At 54.5% G+C, this 23,614-nt stretch overlaps 1 protein-coding gene and 1 long non-coding RNA gene across 2 annotated transcripts in view; one reads left to right on the forward strand and one right to left on the reverse strand.

Moving 5' to 3' along the window:
• The window catches only part of TNS3 (tensin 3), a 216,389-nt gene that overhangs the window by 33,906 nt on the left and 158,869 nt on the right, over positions 1-23,614 (reverse strand). The gene's annotated exons all lie outside the window — the stretch shown is intronic.
• LOC125160172 (uncharacterized) lies at positions 15,072-23,202 on the forward strand. Its single transcript, XR_007150165.1, has 3 exons — positions 15,072-15,557; positions 18,633-18,779; positions 21,308-23,202. It is a non-coding gene; the product is annotated as an uncharacterized LOC125160172 (long non-coding RNA).

Here is a 23,614-nt window from a genome sequence, read left to right on the forward strand (position 1 = left end):
TGCTTCTGTGTCTGGCTTCTGTCCTCAAGGGTCATCCGTGTGGCAGCACGTACGAAAATGCCTTCCTTCTTAGGGCTGATGATATTCCACTGCTGGACGGGCCACGTTTTGTTTATCCTTCATCCAAGGGTGGGTACGTGTGTGCTCAGCCCTCTGGCTCCTGTGAGTAGCCCCACGTCTTTCTCCCGTGTTCTGTCAGCCAGTTACGTGGTGGGGACCGGTCACTTGCAGCGGCCCCAGTGATAGGAGATCTTGAAGCTGCTGTCCACTGGGTAGGAATCAAGGCAGACTGGAATGCATATGGCAGATGGCGTCGGGCTACCCGGGGGACAGGGCGCCAGGGAGAAGGAGGCACTGGACCTCCCTCAGGGAAGCCTTCCTTGTGCGGAGGCCAGAGCCCAGAGAAAGTGCTTTCCAAGCAGAGGGGAGCCTATGCACCTGCTGGCGGGTCAGCCGAGGAGAGACAGGGAGTGTGGTCACCACAGCCTGCGTCCCGGGATTTACACGCAGATGGAGGCCAGCAGCAGACACGGACCCCACAGACGATGCCCAGGTCTGTCGGTGAAGATGCCTGTCCTCGTGACCCCCGTTTGGTTACAAGTCCCAAGTTCCCAGAACAATTCCAGCCCCACAACGGGGCCAGGCCACAGGACAAAAATTCTTGATGTTTTCTTCCTTCGGGCACAATTCCAGCAATCGGCTTTCCGCTAGAAATGCACATGGGTTTCATGTGAAACACTGCCACGGGACGTCTAAGGAAAGGTCACTTCAGCCCGGCAAAGACTGCTGACATATGGACCCTGAAGAGCCTTCAACCAGTATGTGGGTGGGAGCCTTCTTCCCACCATGACTGTACTGCAGAACTTCACAGTCACGTTCAAAGGGCCTGTGGCACAAGCCTGCCTCTTGCCATGACTGGAAGACCCCATTTCCCACGGAAAATCTGATGGACATACATCCAAGGCATCCTTATGGGATGCTTACGCCCCAGAACCCCTGGGCATTTGGGGACCTGCCTCTGGGACCCCAGCAGGCTAAAGGGAGGTTTCTGTCCCAATTTCAGAAACCGGAAGTCTGCCATTTTCAGGAGATTATCACCGCTCAGATCCTAAAACCAGGTCCCCAGCCAGGCAGCAGTGAGTATGCAAAACCCGTAAGTCACCCTGAGATCACGGGATCGCAAGACCACAAACCCTGTTAGGTCAGTGCTGGAAATCTCAGCCTCAGTTAACACTGCGTGGCTCCCTGGGTTCCCGCCATTACTGAGTGTGTGAAGCTGATACGTCTTCACAACGTGTGCTGAGACACAGAAGATATTTTTGTTAGAAAAAGCAAGTTTTCATAGAGTGTCAGCACATTACCAATAATCCCTACGTGCAGGGCCCTTTGCAGGCTTACTTGGTCCTCAAAACAACTGGTCAGGGTCTGCACTGTCACCAGCTGACCTGACGGGAAGCCACATCTTCCAGAAACTCCCGTGCCTCGTTGGCCGGAGGGGATTCCAGAACCTTCTCCTGAATTCCCATCGTCATGCTCCTCTTCCTTCTGGACCCGGACTCCCTGGGTCAGAGTCCTGGTGTCACACATGTACCCGCGATCTATTCCTCACACGATGCGATCTATTCCTCAGGTCCTGGAAGCTAAAGTTGGAGATCCAGGCGTGGCCGGGCTGGTCCCTCCCCAGGCCTCTCCTGGATGCAGGGACAGCCGTCTCCTCCCCGTGTCCTCACGTGGTCGTCCCTCTGCATGTCTGTGTCCTGATGTCCTCCGCTTACAAAGACGCCATCACACTGGACCAGGGCCGCCCTAATCATCTCCTTTCACCATAGTCACATCTGCAAATCCCTGCCCCCGAATCCAGCTGCATTCTGACATTAACATGTGAACTTCCGGGGAGGACATGCCCACAGCACTAGGTGCACGTTTTGGGGCGACGTAGCCTCTTTGGAAATGGCAGGATAAGAATGGGGGCGCGTGCTTCAGGGTCATGGGGAGGACTCCCTCGGGAGGACACGAAGGGTGCTCACTATGGCAGGCAATACGGAACGAGAGATGGGAGGAGACCACCTGTCATCTCCCCTCGTCCTCGGGGCCCTGGATGGCAGCCAGACAAGGCTGAGGCAGACATCCAGAGGCACAAGCAACCTCAGACTCTGGGAGCCCTCGCCGGACGGTGCAGTGTCCACGGCACCCGCCATCCCTACCTGCGGCCTGGTGGGTGATCAGGAAGCTCCGAGGGGACGACACTGTGGCTCCCTGGACCCTAATGTCTTCACTCTGGCTATTTTCCACTCGGGTTCCCACCTGACACCATTTCCGACAAGCAGGCTGGTCACGCCGATGCACAAAAGGTCTTTGCTAACACAGTCTTGGTGGTCAAGGTGTGGGGGAGGCTGTGCATGCACGTGGGAGCTTCAGGCCTGCGTTGCTCTCTGTGCTGGCAGTGGGGAGACTGCTTGGGATCCTCTCTCCCTCTCTCTCTCTGCCCCTCCCTCCCCTGCTCTCTCTCTCAAAATAAAAGGAAAAAAAACTTGCTCCAAACATCTCACTGTAACTTCCAGCACCCAGTCACCACAACAGACGCTCCCTCCACAAGAGGCCAGGCCAGACAGCAGGTGGCCGCCCCCGCAGAACCACATCCTGGGACCCTCTCCCCAGAACGACCCCTCCCCCAGGACAGGATGCAGGAAATCGCTCCACTTTGGGGGGAAGGAGGAAACAGACCCGAGGGACCTGATCCTAAGACACATTTCCTTCTCTCCAAAGCGAAGGGCAAACCGAAATCCGCAGCGGATACGGGAGCCCCGCTCCTGGTCTCAGACGCCCCAGCCGCCCCCCACATGAGTGGTCTGTCCTGTCTTCACAGTCCCTTAAACAGAACCACAAGAACTGACGGGGACAGAGCGTTCTCTGACCTTCTCGGCCCTCCTGGAGGAAGGGGGATTCTCTGCGTCCAAAGCATGAGCCGTTCCCTGAGATGCGAGCAAGGGTCAGCCTGGCCCCGGAGACCCATACAGGGACCCGGATGGGGACCCACTCTCGCCGTAGCGGGAGAGACAGGGGAGGGTGAGATCAGAACAAGCGAGGATAAACAGGAAGGGCGAATTTCATGATTAAGGGAAGAGGAAGGCAGAAAGAAGCTGGTGGAGAAGTCTGGACAGGGCCCAAGTGCATGTGCACGGAGGCCTGGACGCCTCAGACAAGTCTGGGGAGCGCTGCACCACGGTGGAAGCTTCCTGTCCTCCAGAGGGGTCCCTCGTGGTGACAAGCCCCTCCCGGGTGCCAGCGCCCTTGGCCACCCATGGCCAGAACCCCCTGCAGATCCTCCAGGGGCCCCGAGAGGGAGCCGAGGCTGCTCCAGTCCTTGGAGAACCCCCGGACTCGGCGGGGGCTGCGGGTGGGGACGCAGCTCCCTGCCTGACCCTGTCCTCACAGAAACCTGAACTCTGCGTGCCCATCTTTTACTACACGGGAGCCGCAGTTTACTGACACCCCAGGTGCCTGGGTCCACAGGGCGCCTCCCCGCGAGGACGCGGCTCTCCGGAGCAGGAAGCCGCGGAAGAGGAGGCAGAGCTGAGATGTGGACGCGGGAGTAGGGTCTCCGTGGCGCGGTCGCAGCTCCAGCACCACGGCCCCTGGCCTGGCGACAAGGGGGCCGACGCGTTCCCTCTTCCCGCAAGTCTGCCCAAGGTGCGCGTTCCGGGCAGCCTGTCATCGAGGGGTCCCCACCCTGTGGCCACGTCCCCAGAGGGCCATCAGGCACCACACCAACCCCTGCCCAAGGGGCAAAAGATAAGGCTCTGGGCCCTCCGGAAACATCCACCTTCCTTCAGGGCAACGGCCGGGGGCGTGCCTCTCTCCTCCCTCCCTCCCAGCAGATCCCTCAGCCACAAAGACAACACACAGTCTTACTTCTAGCCTCTTCATGATAAACTGTCCCCACGTTCTACTGCAACCCCGCCCACTCCGGGGAACAGGACAGCATCCCGAGCTCAAGGCTTCACACCCCACACGGGATCCGCTCATGGAGTCCCCATCAAGTGCCCCTTGCAGCTAAGGCTGGGATTTACCTCCTTGGCTCCTGCGGGCCACTCCCGGTGCCCGTGGACCATGCCTCCGCCCCGAGAGTCACGTCCCTACTTCACCTCGGTGTCCCATGTCTCAGCACCGAGGACGTGTTTGTACAGCAAATGTTTACCGAATTAGCAAAGCTAAAAACAGTCTGGTTGGGAACTTGTGGTTCCGGCCAAGAGGGAGCAGCCTCACCGTGAAACTACACCCTGGATGTCACCAGGCCGTGGCACAGGAGACCCGGACAGGTGCACAGGCAGCGGCTGCCCAAGGCCCTGGGACCTGTGGGGGTGAGCCACCTGCTGGCCTTACTGCCTCCCACAGGTCCAGGGACTACCGACCAGCACGGACAAATCAGCTCCAGGAAAAGCCTGCTCACCTCTCCAAAAGGCCAAACCAACCAAACAAAAGAAAGTGGCCACACAGCCACAGAAAACCATTCTGGCACATCCTGCCCCAGGCCAACTCAACACCCACAGAAACCTGCAACGTGGGTTCAGGACAGCCAGGCAGTAAGCTCATCTTTCCCAACACCCCAGCTTCCCAGAGTAAGGGGGCCCTCAGGATGTGCCCCCAACCCCGGGAGACATGGGCATGGCGCAGGGCCCTCGGCCTCCAGCCAGAGGCAGAACAGCAGGGCCGGCGGGAAGGTGAATCTCACCACCACATGGTCCATGCTGCAGAAAGGAGACCAGACAAAATAAATCCAGAGCCTCCCCACATGGCATCAGGAAGGCCCCCTCGTCACACTAGGGACCAGGAAAGTCACTTGGATGAGCGCAGACTGTGAACGATGACGGCGTCAGCATGAATCGGGTGCTGGGATTACCTGGCAAGCATTTTACAGCAGCCTCAGAACCCTGCTTCTGGAAACATTTGCGTACTCTCTTCAAACAAATGGGGGGGAGGGGAACAACAACAAACCCAAAATCTCAGTAAGGAAGTAAAAGTTACAAAAAAATGGTAGAAATGAAACATGCAGTAAGAGAAGTGTGAACAGCAATGTGTGTGGGGGGGGGGGGACAGGGAGGGGATCCTGGCCACAAGGTCCAGCAGGAGCATTTATCCCACACAGCACAGCAAAACAGGCCCAGGGGAGGGACCTGAGTGCCAGCAACAGAAGATCCGATGGCTGTGCCCTGGGGGACCCAGAACAGGGAGAGCCTGGCTGGAGGTCCTGAGACGAAACGATATCTGAAAACCCCCCAGATGTGGCCAAGCAGCTGACTGATCCCCAAACAGGATAAACAAGAAACACCCCCCCCCCCCCATCATGAGGAAGCTTCTGGACGCCAGAGACAAGGAGCCCATCCTACACACAGCCCCAGAGAGGAACACCTATGGGCAACTTCAGTTCAAACATGGGTAACTAATTCATCTGAAACCAAGAGGCCAAAACGAACTGGCCCCCATGTCGCAATGACCGAAGGAAAAGGACCGCCAACTGGGACTTCTACCAGGCGGCCAAAATATCCCTCCGCCACTGGGGAAAATAAGACATTCGCAGATGACGGAGAACGAACAGAATTTGTTGTTCACAAACCTACTCTTAACGAATGGCCAAAGGACACTGTCCAGAAAGAATGACAATCACGAGGCTTGGAACGTCCAAGATAAAGGAGACATCAGAATGGGTGAAAAGTACCTAAGACAGGCAAGAAAACAGAAGCCGAGGGGCGAGATCCAGGGCAGCAAACAGAGGAACGCTCCGCCCCTACTGCTCCCAAGAACTGTGCCTGATGTTTAAGCCCCTGCCCCACCTGCACGTGACGCACACACGCGGCAGAGAGGGGTCCACGTTGCCCTTGTCCGCGTGGCAAACCGTTCTGGGATTCTCTGCAGAGCAGCCCCTTTCCCGTGGACAGCACCTCCTTTTCTCGAACCAGACTTCTAGTCGCTGTGAGTCTGGTCTCACCTTCACCTCCCAGGTGATGGACAGGCCATTTGCACGCTCAATTCTCCGGCTCGCTGGCAAGTCCTCGAGTCCGGTGGCGGGACCCTAGCTAATGAAGATCCTTTACTCCGTGACTTCTAAAAGCACTTCATCAAGTCCCATTGCAAGAAACCCATCGGTGTTCTGATTGGAACTACATTAAATGCACACACGAGGTTGGTAAGATGTGACACCTTCACGACGTTATCTTCCTACCCAGGAACACGGTCTTTCTCCTCCTTTATTTGTATCTTTTTAAACATCTCCTTACTAAACTTGTAAATGTTCCGCTATTAACAAAAGAAGTCTCACTTCAGACAGTGTGCAAGCAGCTTTATTACCCCAGTTTTCCTTCAGCTGCCTCCATGTCACTCCTGGCTTGCCTTCGCCCAGCCCAAGGCCAAGACCCTGCTGAAGACAGAAAGTCTACAGACAGCAGAAGGGACAAGACAGCTGGAAAACGGCATCCTTCTCAAAGATTCTGCCCTGGACAGACTGTGTCACATCTGCTCCTGTAACAGCCACAAGGAGGGGCCCCAACACCCACATCTTCTAAGACCAAATTTCATCTTCAGGGGACCCTTCTTCTTACCCCCTCAAGCGCTGTCAAGGAGCTCCACAACATTCTAGAAGCTTCTCTCTATGCACTCAGTCACCCGGGAAAGCTGGCTCATCCTTGGGTCCTCCAACCCCATTCTCTCCCACTGAGTTTGTAAAAGTCTGTGTCACTTTCCTTGACCTGGTTTACCTGGCACCCACCTGATCTCCCTGAGGCTAATCACCTGTCAAGTATCAGAGAACATGGCTCGAGGCCAACACTAGTTAGTGGCAGAAAGGGAAGCTGAGCTGGTCCACTTCCCTCAACTTACATCCTGGCAGGATGGAGTGGACAGTGGGCATGGTCTGGACCCCAGCTCTCACTGTCCCTGTGACCCAGTTCCCTCCATGTCACAGGGGAATGCCAGCATGGATGACTGGTCTCAGGTGACCTTAGGTAAAGTGAATGGGGAGGAATTCGCCATGGACCCAACTCGGCACCAAGGCCAGTGGGCCACTGATGCCTGCAGAGCCACCAGCCTCCACGAGTCACTTAATGTCCTTCAGCCACACAACCTCACGGCCACCTTCCTGACTCCAACTCAGCTTGGCAGCCTAATGCTTTCGGACGGCACTTTGCTGCTTTCTTCAAATACAGGGAGAAGACACGGAAGGACAGGACACACAAAAGTCAGACAGGTAGCAGTCGGGGACATCTTTCCACAAGTGGTCCTGAACGCATAATCTGTGTGCCTCCAACTGACAGAGGGACCCTCCAACCCAGACCTTCACCCGGCCCTCAGCCCAATGCTGTGTGAGCAGCTCTGGATGCCCATGGCTTTCACATCAGATTTCTCCAAAAGGTTTTAAAATCCCGGTTACGTCACACATATCAACTTTCTTTAATCCTCATGAAAACGTTCCCGTGTGCAAACCATTAGTCCTGCATTGTGGACAAGCTTCTGAACAGCGAGGTTAATTAAGAAACTTGGGGGGCCCCTGGTAGCTCAGTTGGTTGAGTGTCTGACTCTTGATTTCATCTCAGGTCACCATTTCATGGTTCATGGGTTCGAGCCCTGTGTCAGGCTCTGTGCCGACAGCTCAGAGCCTGCCTGGGATTCTCTCTCTTTCTCTCTGCCCCTCCCCTGCTCATGTTCTCTCTCCCCGAAAATAAATAAAAATAAACTTTAAAAAAATACACTTAATTAAAAAAAAAAAAAAAAAAAGACCCTTGGTCAAAGGAGACCAGCTCATCTCTGTGACTCGGAAACCTATGTTCTTGCCCCGAGACGACTTCGCCCCGCACTGAGGAGACGTCCAAGTCAAAACCCAGCCCTAAGGCACTGACTCTTCCCCCCCAAATACAACAGATGCCACTGTGGCAGGGAGTCCCCTGCATGTTGAGAAGGCACAGGTGCGGGTGAGGCATCTCCGGCCACTGACACTGATGGAAGGACAGAACGACCTCTCTTCTCTTGCAATCAATGGACCCAAACTCTCGAATCTCACACCTCAGGAGTCAGAAAAACACTCCCATGCTACCCAATTTCTAGTATCTTGATGTGTGCAAGAAATTCACGGGAAATTACTCCCATGTATGAACTGTGTACATTTTAATGCATTAAACCGGGGGTAACACTGGAACTGACACTACCTTCTGGGCAGGAGCGGAGGAATCTCCCAATTCTGGAAGGGAGCACACACAAGACCCTCTGGGGAAAGAACCAGAAGGCGACGACTGATTGGTTTGGGCTTCTCTTTCTTCAAGAGGCTGAATACCTTTGAACCCTATGAAGCATCTGGGGTTTTCCCGTCTCTCCCTCTTACCCGTCCCCATCCTTCCAGCTACAGCACCGGCACGGTGTGGCACCAGCCCAGGGGTCAGCAGATGTGGAGGCCAGCACTACCCTTGGGCACAGGTGCCGGGTGGCCCCTCCGACCCAGGCACCTGCCCTGTCCATGTCCTGTAGGCTCTCATGGGTGCAGTCGGAGGACAGATGCAGGGAGGGACCCCATCCCCCACCCCCACCCCCCAGGTTCTGGCTGCAGAGAGGGACCCACACCCCCCTCCCCCAGGCTCTGGCTGCAGGGAGAGACCCCCCCACCCCCACCCCCCAGGTTCTGGCTGCAGGGAGGGACCCCCCCACCTCCCACCCCCCACCCCCACCCCCACCCCAGACTGCTCCCAGTGCCTCCTCCCACACTCGCTGACAGTCTACAGCTCCTAGGAAGCTGAGTACAGCACCTGGGTGCAGCCCGGGCCTCCACCACGGGGAAAGCTGACGTCCCCCAGGGCCTGGGGCAGACGGGACAGCCCTGGAACAGGGCAGGCAGGCTTGCTCGGTCTCAGCAAAAGAATGTGCTGTGCTGGGAAGCAGCCGGGCTCCCAAAGCCGCACATCTGTGAACCAGGCTTTCGGCAGAGACAAAGCGTGGCTTTCTTCTGGCAGGAGGGGCCCCCTGGGCTCCGGGGCTGGGGTGTCTATTGCAGAGTCTTAGGGCCTGAGGGCTGTCACCAAGTGACAGGGGACACGGGGAGGGGAGAGTTACCCTCCTCCCAAGTCTAGCTCCCCAGCTCCCAGGCCCTGGGACTCTGCACCCCTGTCCCCTCCCCCCACCCCTCCCCCACCTCCGGGGAGCTCAGGTTTCAGCCTGCCCCCCCCCCCCCCAATGCCAGCAGGCTTCAGGTGGACCAGAGAGGCCGCTTACCTGGGCAGCTCGGGGCGCCACTCAATCCACGGAAGGGCCCGGGAAGTCGTGGGCCAGGCGGAAGGCGCTCCCTCCGTGGGCTGTCCCTAGCGGCCCAGTGTGTGAGCAGCGTCCCCCACCCCTGGGGCAGGGCGACTCTGGGTTCCGGTGTCCCGGGGGGGTCGGGGCGGGACAGGGGCGGCCACCTCTGTGGAGGCCCATTCAGAGGGCGGCAGGGGAGAGCCCGTCCACGGAAAGAATCCGGGACTGCTGTGCGGGCTGCCTGCCCAGTCGCTGCCTCCAGACGCGGCCCCGCCTGCTGGCCGCGCGGTTCGCTTCCTCTCAGTCTCCCTTCTCCCTGCTTTAACCTCTTACAAACCCCCCAGCTGAAGCCGTCCCCAGCTCTGGTTCAGCCCCTCGGCCGGTGTCACCCAAGGGATGAACAGAGAGTCCAGGGGGCCCTGCAAGCCCCCCTTCCTGAGAAGGACCAGCACCCCAGGACATGCTCTTCCAGCCCCACCTCCCCCAAAGTGGACCAGATCCTCTGGGATCCCCGCTCACAATGGAGAAGCTCCAGCAGCCACCGGAGTCCCTGGTCAGCCCTGCCCAGCCTACCAGGGTCCCCCGAATGGGGGCACACCGCTCACTGGGGCTGCCCCCACCAGCCCAGGGCAGCCAGGGACCTGCCTCCTGCTCAAACCCTGGAGGTTTCCTTCCTGACCACGGTGGACTCCAACACCCGCCACCCGCCACCTTACCATGTCTTTCCAGCTCTTAGCTGGGTCCCCTGGCTGCCACCCTACTTCCCCAGCAGGCTGCTGGCGGGCCTGAACATTAGGTCCCTCTCCTCCCTCTTCTCTGCTCCTGTCCTTCCCTCTATCTGAAAAGCCACACTGCCGCCCCCACAAACAAACTGGTGAAGAACTGCTATACACTCTTCAAAGCCCATTTTGAATGACCCTGCATTTTTACATGACTTGGAACACCATCGCACTCAGTCACACGGAGGTATGTGCTCCATCCCCCTGCAGCCTGGCTTCCCCCAAGGCCCCAAGGCCCCCTCAGAGCACGAGGTCCCTCCCAGGACACCCGTTTCTTGCTCTCGTCCCAGCGGGGCCTCCGGAGCACTGCAATGGCCCCGAGTGCACACACACAGGGGAGCTTCCAGCCACTGCCTGCCTGGCCCTCTGATGCACTCATCACCCCGGTGAAAGCCGGCAGGCCCGCGCCCCTCACTAGGACCCCCGGGGCCACCTCTCTGTTACTGGCCAGGAAGATCCCCGGATCGCTGTCCTCGAGGTCCAGGCAGGGCACTTCCTGCGGATTGTTTATGTGCCTAAGGGAGAGCAAAGGATATGTCGGAAATGCCTGACCATGGCGCAGGGCAGCCTCAGCCGGCGGATGGACGGGCCCTTCCCGTGGTCGACTCTGCCTGAACAGAAAGGAAGGATCACGTCGTGCGGCTGGGCCCAGGAAGGCACTCCTCGGGGTGGGTCCTTCCCGTGGTGCCCGGCAGACGCCACCGCAGGCCTGACGAGTATGGGGCAGCCGTCGGGGCGGTGGGGGGGGGGGGGGGGGGGGGGGGCGTGCAGAGGGGAAGCAGCACAAGCTTTCTGCAAATGCCGCTACCATGTGGCTTTGGTGCAACTCTTCCCTGACCTGGGCTCTCGGCATGGGCAGGAGTCTACAGACATTTCAGAACCTTCTGGAGATGTGTCTGCCTTGCCTCCTTCTCCTCTTTGCTTGGGGGTCCCAACAGGGATGAAGCTGGTCTCATGGCTGTGCTGTGAGTAGCAGCAAGTCAACCGATGAAAAGTCAGGAGACTGTCTCCTGAAACTGCTGACCCCCACTTGCAAGCCCGACCTGGGTCAGTGGGAGGACACTCCTGAGCTCACCCTCACCTCGCTGGGCCCCGGCAGGCTCACCCCCAGGTCAGTAAGTTCACAGATCAAATGCAGATACGGCCCGTCTACTGTGTTGCCCCACACGCACGGCCCGGCTGCCCTCCCTCCACGCGCTCGGCTCAGACGGCACCCACTGGAATCAGGTCCTCACCAGGCCCGGATGAGCACCCCGCCCACCTGGGGTTCACCCAATGAAGCTGAGCCCGACACCCAACAACTGGGATATAAGCAGGATACGTCTTAGGACTAAAAGCTCCTCCTGTGTGCACAGGAGGGGGCCCCGGACCCCAGAGAGGAGGCATCGGAGACCCGCACGCAGGACTTCAGCAAGGGCTCTGCCCTAGAAACACAGAAGTGAGGGATCTCCGGAAGGTCCTGAACGACACACATCAGACAGGGGTCCTCAGGGTGGTTCTGACACCCTCCCCCTGCTTTCCCGGGGGTCCACTACCCCCCCCCCCCCCAGCTCTGGGCTGCTTATGATCCAGTCCACTGATGGGCTTTTGCAGAGAAGGGATGAAAAGCAAACACTAAAAGCAACCGCACAAGCTCAGTGATACTCTGACTACACGGTCACCCAATGTCAAGGTCCTCCAATGCCTGGTCAGACCGCCCATCTGCCTAGTATGAGACCACCTGCACCCGTGGGCACACAGAACTCACCCACAAACCCACTGGAGCGCACGCTGGGCCCGGGAGCATCTGAAAGGAAACTCTCCCTTTTCTCCCCACTATTGAATTCTTACTTCCCTGGCTTCTGGGTTTTCTATACATTCGCTCCCTTACAGAAGCACACACGAAGGCATGGCACGTAATAAACGCTGAAAAAGCGACGAATCCCTCAACGTAGGCCTACCTAGGCATATGTGCAGGCGCTAGCCATCCGAGGCGCTAGTCCACGCCACACATGTGTGGTCATGTGCTGACACGTGATGGTACTTAAACCAAAGACTGTGTTTCTTTGCCTAAACGGTGGTTTGGTCAGGGCCTCTGTCCCTCGGGGACACACCCTAACCTGGGGGCTCAGGTGGCAGCCAGGAACGGGGGCGGGGGGGCGAGAGACGTCTGGCCCTCCTCAGGCCTCGTAACCCACGACCTCCCTGAGTGTACCCAGCAGCACGTGGTGTTTACCCGGTGCTCCGTGGCGCTCACCTCTGGGTGCGCGGTGTGTGAGGGGCGGGAACGGGGCCTCTGTCAGAGAAATGGCACCTGTGCCCGCGTTTCCTTTGGGTCCCTCCCCCCCCATTCCGAGAGGTGTCCAACTGGCCGCAGGGACCCCCCACCGCACAAACGCCAGGGGCCGCTGCGGGGCGGACAGGAGGCGGAACCACCCATCCAGTCCCAGGACCGAGCCCAGTGTTTCAATGTTGATAACCGACGGGGCTTTGGAAGTGCATTCAGAATTAAAACAAACAAACAAAAAACTTACGGGAAGGCAAATTTTTGGCAGGTGATCCTCTCCACAGGCTGGAATCCACCTTCCTTTCTCAGAGACCGCCCCCCATGCCACCCACGACACAGCTCCTTAACTGTTAAGTTTCAAAGATGCCAGAGGTCCCACAACTTGTGTAAGACCAGAGAGCAGGGCCTCCGGAGGCTGTCACCAAGGCCTGGGGCTGCAGGGCTCAGGATCAAGGGGACAGCAACCTCTACACACACACACACACACACACACCCTTCTCCCCCCCACCTCCAGCCCCCACTGGGGAAACACAGAAGTTCAGCACTCTGAGATTCAAGAACAGTCCAGCAGAGGGGGAAGCAATGAGCTGAGTCCACTAAATTGGGAAACACAAAGACCCCTCTAAGCCAAAGGAAAGCACACAAAAGACTGCATTCATTGCAGTCGGACACAGTCGGTTCATGCGGGCACTTGCAAGCTGGCCGGCTCAGCAGACGAGGTGCTTGCACAGAAGGCCAACGTGCGTATTTTCAGGGCTGCATTCACTCAAGTGAATGAACGCTCTCATTCCCAAGCCTGGCCGCACACGGACTCCACCAACCCACCAGGATGTTTACTTAAAAAGAAAAAACTTTTTAATGTTTATTTGTTTTTGTGAGAGGGAGAGACAGACAGACAGACAGAACACAAGCAGGGGAGGGGCAGAGAGAGAGGGAGACACAGAATCCGAAGCAGGCTCCAGGCTCCGAGCTGTCAGCACAGAGCCCGACGCAGGGCTCGAACCCATGAACTGTGAGATCATGACCTGAGCCGAAGTCGGACGCTTAACCAACTAAGCCAACCAGGCATCCCAGGATGTTTATTTTTAAATAGATTTTGAAACACTCAATTTTTCTTTCTTTACTTTCTTAATCTGGGGCCTCGGGGGTCAGGGTCTGGGCAACAGTTGTTCATCCATAGCCATTTTGTGGGGTCAGGGGGCCCTGTTGTGCACGGGTCAGTGTGCAAGGGCATCACACGTGTGCAGAGGCGTGGATACGCCCTTTCCGTTCACACACAGGCACCTAAACACGGACACAGGATCAGTATATACGTAAATGTGCTTGTTTTCAGGATCTGCAAGATTCAAAGCAATCAGGGCCATCTGTAAACGTCACACACGTTCATGTTCAGCACATGCCTTTACTCCTACTGTAAACACTCTCATCGCAAGTTCATCGCATTTCAAAAACAAGCCAACTCGGGTACAGGAAGGAAAGGGGATGCTTGGTGGAAGCATTTTGCAATTTGTCAAGCTTTGAAGAACGACAACTTTTTTTATTTAAACAAAAAGAAAGCATTGCCTCCAAGTACTCTCTCTCACTCTCTCTCAACGAGACATTCCAGGCTGCTCCCTCTGGCAAACGTCCCCCATCTCGGCCCTTTGAATCCAACTCCAAGGGGTCCCAGCAGCACTACCCCAAGACCAGGGGTGAAGCCCTATATACTCTGTCCTGCCGGGGGATCAGAATTCCTCCTGGTCTCAGGGCACCGGGGTGGTGCAGTCGGTCAAGCATCCAACTCTTGATCTCAGCTCAGGTCATGATCTTACAGTTCGTGAGTTCAAGCCCCAAGTCAGGCTCTGCACCAACAGCATAGAGCCTGTTTGGGATTCTCTCTCCCTCGCTCTCTCTCTCTCTCTCTCTCTCTCTCTCCCCCACTCGCACACTCTGTCTCAAAATAAATAAATAAACTTGAAAAACAAAACAGCTAGTTTTATGTTCCATTTTACTCTAGTTAAAAAAAAAATCTATCATGGATTAAATTTGAAGCTGCTATACATCAGAGGCAAATTTTGTAATGAAACATTCTCTCATTTTTTCCCACTTTGCAAACAAATATCAAGGCTAAGTATTGGATCAGAAATGACAGAACAGCTCATATCCTGAACTCCATCATTCTGTCTCTTTCCTGTATGAGGCTTGCGAGCAAATCACCCCTTCACTCAAAGTCTTCAAACTTTGTTTTCAAGAAGCACATTTCCTCCTGAGGCTTTAAAAGCTTCACACCCAATTCCAAAGTGTGTAGGGGGTCCCCACCCCAACAAGCAATTCTCCAACACGACACAGCTGGGGCTCCTACAATTCGCCTTGACTCTGACACCATCTACCCGGTGAGACAGCGTCAGACCCCCAAGCTGAGGGCTCATCCTCCAGCACGGCCCCTCCCCCCTCCAGACACCAGTCCACGTGTCACCTGGGTTCTGACCCACCAGCTACAAACTAGAGGCTCTCACGACCCCTCCCAGGGTTTGGTGAACTGGCTGGAGCCGCTCACAGGACTCGGGGGACAGATCGCTCACTAGATCGCTGGTCTGTTGTAAAAGGATTAAGTCAGGAACAGAGGGAAGGGAGAGCTGCCCAGGGCGCGGATAGGGAGGGGGCGCCGAACTCCCTGCCGCCCCGGGGCCCACTGTCCTCCCGTCTCCACGTGCTTACCAACCCAGAAGCTCTCGGGACCCGTCTGTTGGGTTTTATGGGGGTGTCATTACAGGAGCCTGATTGATGAAATATCGGCCATTGGTGATGGATCCAACCTGCAGCCCCTCCTCCCGAGGCCAGGGGGTAGGGCCGACAGCTCCCCAAGTAACCACGTGGGCGGTCCCGCTGTAGCCCCTCCTCCCGAGGTCAGAGGGTGGGGCCAATAGCCACGCTCCTGTGAACACGTGGGCGGTCTCCCTGCAGCCCCTCCTCCCGAGGTCAGGGGGTGGGGCTGACAGCCCCGCCCCTGTGACCACGTGGGCGGTCTCCGTGGCAACCAGCCCCCACCCCCAGGTGCTTTTCCAAACTCCTGTTAGCACTAGAGACACCTTTCTGCTCCTCCACTTAGGAAACCCCGAGGGTTTGGGAGCTGTGCCGGGAGCGCGCCTGGAGACCAGATCTGTCTTACTAGAAACCAGAGTCCCAGGGTCCATTATGGAATCGCTGAGAAGTCTAAGGATGGCGTCCCCGCGTGCACGTGTTTCCCGGGCGTAACCAGGCAGGTCAGAGGGGCATTTCACGCACACACACCATCAACCGTCCAGGGCTGCCACTGCAGGCTGGCGCTGGAGGGTCCTGGGTGGGTCAGACCTGCCCGTCTCCGTCCTCACGGGGCTCCCTGGGTCAAATGTGAAACCTCAAAACCTCACAGGACGCCACCCTGTGTCCCCTCCTGTCCCCAATCCTTCCAGTTAACCAGCACCCCTGGTGGTTACAACCCGCCTCCTGGAGAATTAAATAGTATCTGATCTGAATTCAGATTTAAGTGCTGATTATTTGGGACAAGTGTTTAAATGTCCCTCTCGGTCCCTGAGCAGGCGCTGTGAGAGCAGCTTACTGAGGCCCCCCAACAGCAGGGAGGGGCTGTCTGGGCTCTGACTCTCCCCCCACCCCCACCCCGGCTTCTCATTCCTGAATCTCCCAGTACTCCTGGCGCACACGCTGACACACTTTCTGTTTATCTGGCTTGGTCACTGCGGAGCGGCTGGTGTCTGGTGAGGGGTGAATGAATGGGAGGCTCCGCCAGGCAGGCCGCCACTGAAACCAGGTGGCCAGAGGGAGACCAGAGCACAGGACCTGTGGCCCAGGGAGCACGTGCTGCACCCGACGCCAAGCTGCAGGATGGGCCTGACCTGTGACAGAGTGCCTCTGTGACCAAACAGGACTCAGGACCTGAGAGCCCCTTCTCCAGAGGCCCCTTGGCCAGCCGGCCTCGGAGCGCCCTGATGTGGCCAGGATTCTGCAAAGTCATCCCCACCCTGTGTCCAAGCCTCTGCCCTCCAGCAGCAAGAATCCTGCTGGGCCAGTTTTGCAAAACGCCCCCTTCTCTTGCCCTGCCTCTCAGTAACTTTCCACCCACTGACCTGTCCCTGTGCTGAAGTGTAGCCCAGATCTCCCCTGCAGGCTGTCTTTCCCACCTGCACCCGGTGCCTATCACCCTCTCTGACACCTGTCTGGTGGGTCTGGGTTTCTGCAGACTCAGAGGGACACAGAGAGGGTTTCTGCAAAGTAGAGTTCTGCTAACTGTGCTGAAACGAAGCCAGAACGTCCCTGAGACTGTAATGGTCACAGCAACAAAATGAGAAACCCGCTATTTCTCCCTTAGCCTAGTTAGTGCTTAGCCCTGCTCCCGCTTCAAGCTCGCAGACCTCCTCAACAGGCAACAACCGGTGTGAACTGGCCGAACACACTGGGTCCTCTCCTGGGGTCCTTGCCGCCCCAGGATCACTGATCCTCCCGGATCACGCCCTGCACTTCCAGGAGGGCGGGGCTGGTTGACCACAAGTGCCCAGGGCATGCGTGAAGACCGCACCCACCACCAAGGACTCTCTTACCTATACTTTAACTTCTCATCATGCAGAATTCCAAACACATACAGAAGGAGGCAGAACCATAGGATAAACCTCCGTGGAAACCACCCCCTTACCCCCAGCTGATCAACTGGCAGCCAATACTCTCTCTTCAACCACACCTGAACCGTCTCCCCCAGTGGGATTTACACTGAACTTATGAGTTTGAGCCCCTTATAAATTCACACACAGCTTTCAAGCGTTACACATGGATGCCCCATACCCCCCTTTTTTGCAATAAAAAATTATATTAGTCTAGAAGTTCTTAAATTTAAATTCAAGTTAACATAGAGTGTAGTAATGGTTTCAGGAGAACCCAGTGGTTCGTCTCTTATATGTAACAGCCGGTGCTCATTGCAACAGGTGCCCATCCCCCAGCCAGCCCATCCCGCCAACCACCTACCCTCCATCAACCCTCACTTTGCTCTCTGTATTTAATAGTGTCTTATGGTTTGCCTCCCTCTGTTTTCATCTTAGTTTTCCTGCCCTTCCCCTACTACTGTGTTCATCTGGTTGTGTTTCTTAAATTCCACGAGTGAAATCATACGGTATCTTCGTCTTGACCTCTTTCACTCAGCATGATACCCTCCAGTTCCATCCACGCTGTTGCAAATGGCAAGGTGTCATTCATTTTCATCGCTGAGTACTATTCCATTCCATCATACATCACATCTTCTTTATCCATTCATCCTACCCTACAACCCAGAGATTGCACTACTTTGGAATTTATCCAAAGGATACAAAAATGCTGATTCAAGGGGTGCCTGGGTGGCTCAGTCAGTTAAGCATCTGACTTCAGCTCAGGTTATGATTTCACGGTTGGCAAGCTGGGGCCCTGTGTGGGGCTCTGTGCTGACAGCTGAGTCTGGAGCCTGCTTCGGATTCTCCCTCTCTCTCTTACCCCTCCCTTACGTGTGCGCTCTCTCTCTCTCTCTCTCTCTCTCTCTCAAGAATAAACTTAAATACATAACTAAATAAGCAAATAACTAAAAGGAAAGACTGAATTTTTAAAAATGCTGATTCAAAGGGGGCACATGCACCCCAATGTTTATAGCAGCACTATTGACAATGGCCCTATCCTCCTTATCCACTTTGCCCCAAAGGCAGAATCTGACAGAAGGACACCAGGACCTTGACGTTGATACAGCCAACACAGGCAACATCCTCACCCACAAGGGCCCCTCTAAAACCACACCTTCCCCCACATCCTTCCCCCCTCTGTCCTTCCTATAAACCCCTAGAAGACACTATAATTCTTTCTACAATTCTGCCATGGCAAGGGCATTACAGACATGGAACCATACAGTATGTCAACTTCAGGGAATGACTTTGCTCTGGAAACTCATCCAGGTTATTCCGTGTTATCAGGAGTTGGCTGGGTTTCACCGTGTGGACGGAGCTCGGACCGTGTGACCATTCACCTGCTGAAGGACATCTAGGCTGTCTCCAGCTGTGGGCTACTAAAAACAGAGCCACTACAAATCCCTGCGGAGGGGTTTTTGTGTGACTGGAAGTCTATTTCTTCAGGATAAAAACTCAGAGGTCCACTGCATAGTTTTTTTTTTGTTTTTTGTTTTGTTTTGTTTTTTTTAGAAAGTGCCAGACCATTTCCCACAGAGAGGCAGCACCATTTTACACCCCCACCAGCAGTAAACGAGACTTCCCATTTCTCCACATCCTCACCAGCATTTGGTGCTGATGCTATTTTTACTTTTCCCATTCTGCTAGGTCTGTAGTGATCCCGAGGTCTACACTAGCATCTCGCTGGTGGCTCATGGCGCTGGACGTCCTTCACATGCTTATCTGCTGTCTGTCCATCCTCCTCAGTGAGGGGTCTCTGGGCTTATACCCGCGTTCTGATCACGTTGTTTCTCGGTATGTAGAGGGCAAAGACTTTCTCTCAGTCTGCTGTTTCCCTTTCAACCTCTTAGCAGTCTCTTCCTGAAGCAAACTCTTTCAATTTTGATGGAGTCTAACTTTATCAATCTTCCCTTTTGTGCTCTGAGTGTTAACTCTCGCTTAGCCTGGGATCCCAAAGATTTTCTATTTGATTTTCTTAAAAGTTTTATAGTTTTATATTTTAGTTTGTGATCCATTTAAGGTTAATTTTTGTATAAGATACAAGACTTTGGTTGATGTTCTTATTGGGGTTTTTTTTGTTTGTTTGTTTACTTATTTTTGAGAGAGAGAGAACGAGCGAGAACAGAGGAGGAGCACAGAGAGAGAGGGAGACACAGAATCCGAAGCCTTCTTCAGGCTCTGACCTGTCAGCACAGAGCCAGATGCAGGGCTCAAACCCACCAATTGTGAGATCATAACCTGAGCTGAAGTCGGAGGCTTAACTGACTGAGCCACCCAGGCGTGCCCCCCCCTTTTTTTTGACTGTGTGTCCCCAGTGGCTACAGATTTGTGAAAAGGACAGTTTTTCTTTCATTGAACTCGCTTTTGCACCTTTTCCAAAAGAAATCAGTTGGGCATATTTGTGGGGGTGTATTTTGGGGTTTTTTTATTCCATTCCACTGGTTTTGTGTCTGTACCACGCCCCATCCCACACCACCCAGTCCTGATTTCTGGTGACCCAGAAAATCTAGAACTTAGTTAGCCCATGCCTCCTACTTTATTCTTTTTCAAAATTATTTTAGCTATCCTGGGGTGCCTGGGAGGCTCCGTCGGTTAAGCGTCCAACTTTGGCTCAGGTCATGGTCTCTTAGTTCATGACTTCGAGCCTGGAGCCTGCTTCAGATTCTGTGTCTCCCTCTCTCTCTGACCCTCCCGCACTCACGTTCTGTCTGTCTGTCTCTCTCTCTCTTAAAAATAAATAAACATCAAAATTATTTTAGCTATCCTAGTTCCCCTGCATTTCCATATAAGCTTTAGAATTGTCTTGCCTAGATCTACAAAAAATACCTTGTTTGGATTTTGTAGGAATTGTGTTAAAACTGTACATAAGTTTGAGAAGAACCAACATGTTCACCAGGGTGAGTGTTCCAACTCATGAACACGGTATTTCTCTCCACTTATGTATATCTTCTTTGATTATTCTTCACCGACACCATGGAGTTTTCAACATAGGAGACTTGCATGTTTTCTTTGGCTTACGCTTTAGTATTCGCTTTTTTGATCTATTATAAATAGCACTGTATATTTAACTGAGGTCTATACGCGTTCACTGCTGGTATATAGAAATATAATTGATTTTTGTGTGTTTCTCTGGTGCCCTGCAACCAGCTGACTTACTTGTTCTGGGAGATTTTTTTATAGATTCCTGGGAATTCTCCACAAAGATAAATCGTGAATCTGCAAGAACGGGCAGTTTTATTTCCTCCCTTCCACTCCATCTTGTATTTCCTTTTCTTGCACAATGCCCCCTGTAGAATTTCCAACATTATGTGCAAGCTGCAGGGTTTTTTAGATTCTTTTTTTGAGGCTGAGGAAGCTCCCCTCTGAGCTATTCTACCAGGAATTTACAGTCATGAAAAGATGTGGATTTTGTCCAAAAATTTCCTTCGCATCTACGAATATAACATCATGTGATTTTTCTTCTTTATCCATTAAATATGATGGATTACACTGACGGGTACTGAAGGAGCTTTGCATTCTTAGAATAAATCCCATTTGGTCAAGGTGTGTAATTTTTTATATATACTATGGTTCTATTTACTCATGTTTGGTTAAGGGATTTTGAGTCTGTTCATAAGGGATATCGGTCTATCTTTTCCTTTTTGTTGTCTGTGTCTGGGTTTGGTACTAGGGTAACTCTGGTCTTCATAGAACGAATTCTATGTTTCTAGAAGGGGTTGTGTAAAATTAGTGTTAATTGTTCTTTAAATATTTGGTACAATTCTCCAGTAAAACCATCAGGGCCGGGAGATTTCTTCTGGGGGAAAATGTGTAAATTACAAATTCAATTTCCTTGATAGTTACACAGCATCATACTGTCTGTTTCACGTTGGGTGAGTGGTCACCACACGTGCTCACCACTAACCCCTGGGTATGGAGCCACTGTCCCGATCCTGTCCGCAGGGTCTGCGGTGACAGGCCCCCCCTTCACTGCTGACATTACTAATCTGTGCTTCCCCCTTTTTTGTCTGTCTTTAGAGAGATCTGTCAACTTTCCTGATCTCCTCAAAGAACCCGCTTTTTTTCATTTACTTTTTCTCATTTCCTTGTTCATAACTTCATTGACCTTATATTATATATTTCTATTATATTATTGTAATTTCATTGGTTCTGCTTATATGTATTATTTTCTCCCTCCTGGCCATCTTGGGGTCCTGGAGGCAGGAGTTCAAACATACCCGTTCCAGACAACGGGTATGTTTATGGCCGTGAACTTTCCCATCAGCACTGTGTTTGAGGTCTCTCCCACCAATTTTGAAATGTTTTACTTTTGCTGTTTTCAGGTCAAGATGTTTTCGGATTTCCCTTGAGAGTTCCTCTTGGACCCACGAATTACGGGCTGCTTCATTTCCAGGCGTTTGGGAATTCTCCCGTTACCGGGAGGAAGCATGGCACGCTTTCTTCTGGCTCTGTGATTTCACATCCCAGGATGCGGTCTCCTCGGGTTCCGTGGTCCCAGTACCTATGGTCAGTCTGCTTTTTCCCCCCACCATTCAGCCTCTGGCACCTGTTCCACACAGACCGCCAGGTGTGCAGTCTCACCTTGTGGGAGGAACGGGGAAAACAACATCTAGTCCATGCAAGGATGACAGCGCCACCCTCTAGATGCGGATCTAAAGCAAATCCTCTCGTGTGTCCACACAGTGGCATTTGGCTCTAAGTGACACAGAAGCAGGCATTAAGTTGCCTGGCAGATCCCACCCCGACATGGCACACTGGTCCCAAACGGGGCACTGTTGTACCTGCAGATGAGGAAACAGGCTCAGAGGGGCGCTGAGTCAGAGGCATGGTTCTTCCATGAAAGGACTCAAATCCAAGCCCCCTGAGACCATCCCTGTGCTTTCCCAGCACTGACACGAAGTCACTCCTGGTCTAGCTGAGGAAAGTGAAAACCGAATCCTGTCTACTCTAACACCCTGGATCAAAAGCCCCTGGCTGGGGAGTGAGGCGGACCTGGACCTGCTGTGTGGCTCAGGGGGATGCGCTTCACCTCTCTGTGTAGGTTCCTCACCTGTGAGTAGGACGGCCCCGTCACGTGACCACAACGTGAGAGAAATCACACTGGGAAGAACACAGAGCCAACGTGGACTACGCATGAGCTAGTACAGTCACCACGGAGCCACCCGCGGTCCAGGGAAGCCACCCACCACCCAGGGGAGTCACCCGCCGCCCAGAATGAGGGACCAACTGCGTCAGGACAGCCGGACGAAAACTCCAGAAGACTCACAGGTGTTCTTAGGATGAAATACACTCCCTGTAACGCGTTCGCTTCTTGTATCTGAAATCAAAGCCCTACGTCTCCCACGGGGACATTTACACAGGGAAGGCACTAGGACGACACGCTGGCTACGCTGATGCTGAATGTGCGCTGGCTGCGTGGGGCCGTGGGCCACACTGGCCCCACCCACACCGTTCCCCTCTCCGGGCCTTTCTCAAGTTCCGGAAGGGTTGATACTCCACACAGGGACCCCAGAGGCCAAGTCAGGGGCTGCTGCTCAACCTGAAGGTTCTTTCCGGCATTTTCTGTCCTCGGGCTGATCATCCGCAGCCCCCGGCCGCCACCAGCACGTCTCCAACAAAGCTGGTCCCGATACACCGACATCAGCCCTCGGTCGTGGTGGGCTGGTGGGGGAGGAGGTGGGAACGAAGTCCCTGTGTTTGCCACCATCTACATCGTCCCAGTACAGAACAGACTTCTCCGCATGACGCTTACAGAACACACACGTGCACCAGCACCGCGCACCCTCTCCCTACTCCGCGCTTTACTCCCACCTGCTAGGAAAGGGGGCAGTGTGACCGCGGGGCTCTGCGCGGACAGAGACACAGTATGGTCCTGGAGCCACAGGGGACTTGGGGAGAAGGACAGCCCTTCCTCTAAAGGACGCACAGATCTGGTTTTCTCTAGGAAAGGAAGGACGGGGCACCGGCTGTCGTCACGACAACCACTGCTGGGGAAGGAGGCGGGAATTACATGCTCTCCCAAAAACTGTGCGAGACGACCATTCAGGGAGCCTTCTTCCACAGGAGAAAACCAGCAAAAGGAATCCACACTCACAGAGAAGAAAGATTTTCAAATGCGCCTGGGGGGCTCAATCCATTGAGCGTCTCGTTTCAGCTCAGGTCATGATCTCATTGTTTGTGGGTTCGAGCCCCGCATCGGGCTCTGTACTGGCAGCCTGGAGCCTGCTCCGGATTCTGGGTGTCCCTCTCTCTCTGCCCCTCCCCCGCTCGTGCTCTGTCTCTCTCTCAAAAATAAATAAACATTAAAAAATTTTTAAATAATAAAATGAACACACATTTAAAAAATAATACTAAATGGACGTTGGGCTCTAACTATAGCCCCTCTCCATGTGCCTGAGGTCATGCTTGAGGTCAGCCCGTCCTGGACTCTCAAGACAAGTGGTGGGGGGGTGTTCACAGGAAGGGGTGTAGAGCGGCCCCTTCACTGCTGCTCAGCTACTGTTCCCTCCCGGGGCCCACATGTCATACTTGAACACCGCGCTGCGTATGGCAAGTGTTCGGGGGCTGCGACAGACCCCTCCTGACAGCCGTTGCTCCCCTGGGAAGATCCAGGAGAGCACCTGGGGGTC

The sequence above is a fragment of the Prionailurus viverrinus genome, chromosome A2 (genome assembly GCF_022837055.1).
Source record: "Prionailurus viverrinus isolate Anna chromosome A2, UM_Priviv_1.0, whole genome shotgun sequence".
Taxonomy (NCBI): Eukaryota; Metazoa; Chordata; class Mammalia; order Carnivora; family Felidae; genus Prionailurus; species Prionailurus viverrinus.